The sequence below is a fragment of the Lissotriton vulgaris genome, chromosome 6 (assembly GCF_964263255.1).
Source record: "Lissotriton vulgaris chromosome 6, aLisVul1.2, whole genome shotgun sequence".
NCBI lineage: Eukaryota > Metazoa > Chordata > Amphibia > Caudata > Salamandridae > Lissotriton > Lissotriton vulgaris.
Genome location: NC_141694.1, coordinates 1,599,190,541 through 1,599,196,524, shown reverse-complemented (window position 1 = coordinate 1,599,196,524; position 5,984 = coordinate 1,599,190,541). Strand labels below are relative to the sequence as shown.

Sequence of the window (5,984 nt, the reverse complement as noted above, 5' to 3'; positions counted from 1 at the left end):
CACCCCAGTGACGTCATTCCCGGGCCGTGCTGTGATTGGCTGCCGGCCCGGGACCTGACTTTTTTTAAAGGCGATGGTTGGTGCTGCAAGACTGGTTTTATTAGTTTCTTCTTCTCGATTTTCTGCTTTTCTACCTTGCCCTTTCGCCATACTTTATTGACTTCCCCTGTCTTCCCCTGTACTTGTCTCATTTCCTGTTTTCCTATCTTGTTGCCATCCTTTCTTTCGTTGAGTTCCCCTCTCCATATTTGCAACATTTTCCTCGTTCTGTCTATCCCATTCCTACTGCCTTCATTCTCCCTCCACCCCAGGCTGTCCCTTCCTTTAGCAATGCACCATCCTCACCACTCTTCTCGCTGCCCGTCCCCGCCCCCTCAGATCAGCGCCTAATCAGCTGCTGCCAAGGCCACGGAGTGACAAGTAGGTGGTATTTTGACGTCACGCGTCGGGTCTGCCTGAGCTGCACTGCAACCGAGCTTCAGACTAGCCAGAGCGCTGCGGGCGGGTCCGAGTCGGTGGGCGCCTTGGACTGACGGGCAGCGGGCGGGAGGCAGCGGACTACAGCCTCCGAGGGGGCGCGAGCCAAGAGACGCTGCACGAGACACTGCCCCCGGCACGCGTAGGAGGACAGCGGCGGCGACATTCCTTGGCCCGAGCGACTCCAGCCGGGCAGCGGGCTCCGCAGCAATGGAGCTGCCCGCGGCCGGTGAGCACGTCTTTGCTGTGGAAAGCATCGAAAAGAAGCGGGTCCGCAAGGTGAGTCTCCGGATATTTATTTTAGGTGTGGGGCATGATCGGTGGGGTGGTGGTGGGGCAGGTGCACGGAGGTCATTGGCGCCGTACCAAGTTGTGACGGACGGAGTTGTGACGCTGCTTTTAACAGTAAAATACGAACCAGCAATAGCTGCCCTGTGCAGTCGTGGCATTATAGAGCACTTACTGCCTCCATAGTCCCAGAGCCTATTTGTGGGCTACCTGGGGAACGACAGGGCGCATAAAGGGGGTGTGGTGTACAGAGTGACTTGTTTTCGGGGGAAGGAGGGTGTGTGCAATGCATGGGGGATCCAGCCGGCATAGCGAGAACGAGGACAGGGAGAAAGTTCTGCTGAGCATAGGCACTGCAGAGGGCGTCCATGGGATGCCCCAAGGTATTTTAAGTGTTCAGAGATAGGTCGATGATTTGGGATGCGAACGTTCTGGCCTGTGGACAGAACACTCTGGGGTGCACGCATGTTCCAACGACACTGAGGTTAAGGTACAAGACTGGGTGGGGGCATGGAGGGCGAGGTGGCTTGAGTGCACTCCTAGTGCCGAGTGCATGGAGGAGGTTCGTGTGCACAGGCAGCATCACTAACCGATTATCGCTTCTCATTGCAGGGCAGAGTGGAATACCTGGTGAAATGGAGAGGATGGTCCCCCAAGTAAGTATGACCTGAGCATTGAGCTTGGAAAGGTTGGGATTAGAGGCGCCTCTGCGGCCTTTCGAGGCACTTGGTTTTCTAGGCTGTGTACTGAAGAGCTGCACCCACTGATGTTTTTAGAATGGGGCGTGACAAGGTGGTAAAATGGGGGAGGAGCAGTGGACATTAGGAGAACATGGCTTCCCTGCTTGAATATCGCGGCATTAGCTGCGCAGTAACCGTAAAAGGGATCCTCTACCATGTAATCCTTAAGGCATCTCCCTGCGTGGGATCCCGCAAGTGTTTCCGTGTTGAGAGCCCACCGCCCCCATTCCTACAGCGGTGGGTGCAACCTCCTTTTCAGTTGATCTTGACTGGTGTGACATTCCCGTCTTAGCTTAGACGTGTATTTTGGGGGTGGGTATGAGGGACCGCCTTGGAATCTGCTGCATACAGCACGACACTGTACATCCTGGAGGGTACTGTCAAAGTAAATACACCGGATGGGTAAAGTGATGCATACATTACAATAATGCTTCTTGTTCAATTTAGCTTTGCTGTCACTCGAACCTGCCGCCAGAGGGCACACTCCGCAGCAGGTCGCGTGGGATTTTGCGCCGTCATTTAGTGGCAACACCTCGGGGGTTGGCCCCTACATAAAATGACATGAGCGGGAGAGGGGGTGTGGCCGGCTCGTGATGCAGGAGCAGGTTCACTCGAGGAGAGCAGGATGCTTCTTGGCCATGTGTGAGCGCACAGTGCTCGGGTTGCTTTGGGGGCTGCTTCTTGTATTGAAATGAATTCTTGATTTAATCACATATTTTTTTCCTTTTATCTATTACAGGTACAACACTTGGGAACCAGAAGAAAACATCCTCGATCCCCGGCTCCTCATCGCCTTCCAGAACAGGTGAGCAGCAGCATGCGCCTTAACTCTTCCACTGTTACCAAGCGCTATGCCAGGCTGTGGGTCCGGGGGGGTAGGGTATATGAAATCGAGCTGCGGGTCCGGCTGTAGCTCTGTGCACTGTTGCTGGCGGGTGCAGGTCGGCTGTGTGCTGGGATGGTCGGCGCTGGGCCTGGTGGTTGTATCTCAACACTGCCTTGGGATTTGTGTACATTGGTCCATAGTTGGTTACAAAATGGTCCTGTGCTGTGCGGGTGGTTGGTGTACGTCAGCCCAGACGATGCTTGTTGTCATCGAGCTGGATCCTGTCGCTGTGGACAATGTTAGTTGTGGTGGCGAGTCGGCCCTGTTCTGCTGGATTTTGGCTGCAGCCCCTTGCGCAGCAGGCCGAGCCTGCCCTGCTGTAGTTAGGGAGGATGAAGCTGTGCTGCGAGGGCTGGGGCAAATTGCCCCCTGCTGCTCAGGGGTAGGCCGGCCGTGCGCTGTTAATTCTGGGGGTGGAAGGCCAGTCTTGCACCGGGATTGGCGCAGGTCGTATGGGTGCACGCCTGCCCCGTGCTCCCGCATGTCCTTGTTGCTTTGGTAACCGTGCCTCCTTGCAGTTGCCTGTTTTGCTCGTTGCAGCAGAAGCCTCGGCGCTGGGGCCGGGTTGCGCAATACTCTGCGTGTGCTGTTCGGCGTCACGAGTGGAGTTAACTCATTCGAGGCTACGTTATCGTCATGCAGCTATCCAGCCTGTCTGTCTGAACGTAAACGCAACTGCAGATCGTGTTACTATGGAAACATCCAGACTGTCTGTACCATCGGATCCCATGCAATAACATGGGCAGACTTTACTAGTTGATTCTGTCGTTTTGGACTTACACATGCGATTGTGCCATCAGCTCCTCTTAACAAGAACTAACTCATTCACAGCCTGTTCCTATTGGATAGCGTAACCAGCCAGGGGCGCAACTAGGTCTTAATTTCGGGGGGGGCTAACATGGCAAATGAAGGGGCGTGGCTAATGTTAATCAATGGGGCGGGGCTAAAATGGCAGATAATCAGGATCGGTTAATGCTCAGGTCAAGCGGAGAAAACATGTGATGAATTCTGCATTTGAAACTGGACAACAATTAGAGCACACATTTGCTAGTCAAACAATGGGCATAGGATGCTCTATATTATTCTTTATGTTTTGCAGGTAACCTCCTCTAGCTCCAATAGCTCACACTTACAGTAATGCAAAACCTATTGCATTACAAATGCTTGTTACTTCTGTGAGGTCTACTCCTCTCATTGATTAACATTGGGAATTCATAAATACACACTTTTAAACTGTAATTCCTCTTTAAAAATGAGTATCTGTACCATGTGTTGTATCTTTGGAATGGCAAAGATAAATCCTCTTTACTGGTATGGTTGGATTTCATATTACTATTTTAGATATGCCATAAGTGTACATTTCTCTGCTCATAGCTCTATGTGCTTGTAGGCGCTCTCCAATAAACTCCAATATTAGTCAAATTGCATTTTGAGGTTTAGGAATGTTACAAAGAGCATTCAGTTTATTCTTCCTTTTTCTCCCCACCTTTGTTTGCTTGGTGCATGAAGATGTAAGACTCAAAAACATGTTTTTTCACATTTGGTCCAAATACTTTGTGAATGTAATTATTATTTATAGCATACCTGCATACTGTGACTACATGCCTGCCATTCTCAATATTTCACTACAAAACTATGGGATTGTATTTGTTTAACGGAGTGTATGCTTCTCAGACAATGGTCGATTTGTATCAGGTCACTGGAAAGTCCAAAAGGTTCCCCCCCCCCCCCCCCCCACCCCCCTCCAGAAAGTTTGTGTCTCCTACGCCCCTGTGCAGGACAACTGGTTATCAGGACAGAAGGTGCTGGCAAGCTGCTGCTCCCGTTAGGCTCAATGGAGAAGAAAAGAGCATGAAGAAAAGTGCATACTGCACTAACTAGGATGAGGCATGAGAGGCCCAGTAAAAGAAAATGAACGGGGGGAGGCGAGCGGTGTCTTGGGCTGCATGAGAGACCTATGAGGAAAGCAGGAAGTTTTAATGTAGTGTAGACCCTAGACGAGACAAAGGCCCAGTCAGGGGAGTGGTCCAGAGTCCCAGTAGGGAGCCCAGACAATAGTAGAAAACGGTGGTGCACAGGAAAAGACAGCAAAGCACCAAGTGCTGCATGAGGGGAAAGCAAGGGCATCTACTATTACTGCAGACTTGGAATGTTAGTCATTTTGAAACCTAAATGCTGGGTCATTGTAGTACAACTTTAATTATATCAACCGAGAGGCACAGTATGATGTAATCAACAGCACTCACCAACATTGAAAACATTGCTTGAAATGAGAAATCCAAAACAACGTTTGCTCGCGCTATTATCTGACTTAATTAAAATACTTTGGCTAGGGGCTGTTAAGTAATTCTGCACTGGAGTACATGAAAACATGTCTCATTCTGTGACTAATCGACCCTGTCTAATAGCCGGGACATTTACTGAATATAAATAAATATCCTGGGACAGATGGTGAAAAAACAAAATGCCTAATGAGAGGCCCAGGGGTCATTTAAGCACCAGGGGAGAGGTGGAGGGGGCTAGTCGCATGAGAGGCCCAAGTAAAAAGCAAAGATGGAAGGGAAAGTGTGAGAGCCAAAAGCAGGGCTGGAGACCAAAAGGCCACCCAGCCATTTACCTGCAAGTGTTGTGGCTGTTCTAGGAACCTAGAGCAGCTCCGTCATACTTTCTTCATTCTCCAGCTATATGAGGTTCCAAGAAGCGGCATGAGAGCCATGTGGTGAAGGGCAGAGCTGAGATAGTTCCAGGGCCGTAGCCACAGGGGGGGCCAGTAGGGCCTGGCACCCCCATCTTGATACCTGCCCCCCCCCAAACACTCTGGGCAGTGGTCATAAGACAAGGGGATCTTTAAAGAAATTCTCAGTGCCATCCAGGCTTTTTTTGCACCTGTAGAAACACAGAATGTAAGTTAAAGTGTGCTCCAGCTAAGAATACATATTTCTTAAGAAAAAAGCTTAGAATTCTTTTTATTAAAATTTATTTATGCCTTTTTTATATAGCGCAAACTTTACCCGAAAGTGTTAGAGCGCTTTACAATAGAACCAGTTACATTACATAAGGACTTCAGAGTACATGAATTACATAAAAGATACAAACAGATAAACTCTAAATTCACATAAGAATGGTAGTAAGTACATAAGTCTACTACAGATATTAGTGGTTAGAGTTACATATATACAAGTTGCAAATTCACTCAAGATTACGGAAAGGTGAAGGGATTAGGGTTGGATATATATATATATATATATATATATATATATATATATATATATATATATATATATATATATATATATATATATATATATATATATATATATATATATATATCAAACAAACAATCATGGTCCGTTTGCTTATACAGAACAGGTATGGACTCTTTATTTGCTGGTGCCAAAGTTTTTAGGTTTATTTCATGACAAAGTGCAGTTCCTCATGACGCGTTTTGGCCACGACTTGTGGCCTTAATCATATATTCAGCCAGACCTTCAGGGTGCAGGTGCACACATAGGCGGTGTTCTCAGGCCTGGAGGGATCCCAGAGCTGGTGCTGGCCATAGGGGTAGAAGGTTGGATTGTCGTGGACGAAGGCGG

At 48.8% G+C, this 5,984-nt stretch overlaps 1 long non-coding RNA gene across 1 annotated transcript; it reads left to right on the top strand.

Annotated features, from left to right (window-relative positions):
• Positions 1-514: 514 nt before the first annotated feature.
• Positions 515-2,311, top strand: LOC147709184 (uncharacterized). Its single transcript, XR_015296536.1, has 3 exons — positions 515-756; positions 1,378-1,421; positions 2,245-2,311. It is a non-coding gene; the product is annotated as an uncharacterized LOC147709184 (long non-coding RNA).
• The last annotated feature ends 3,673 nt before the right edge of the window (positions 2,312-5,984 follow it).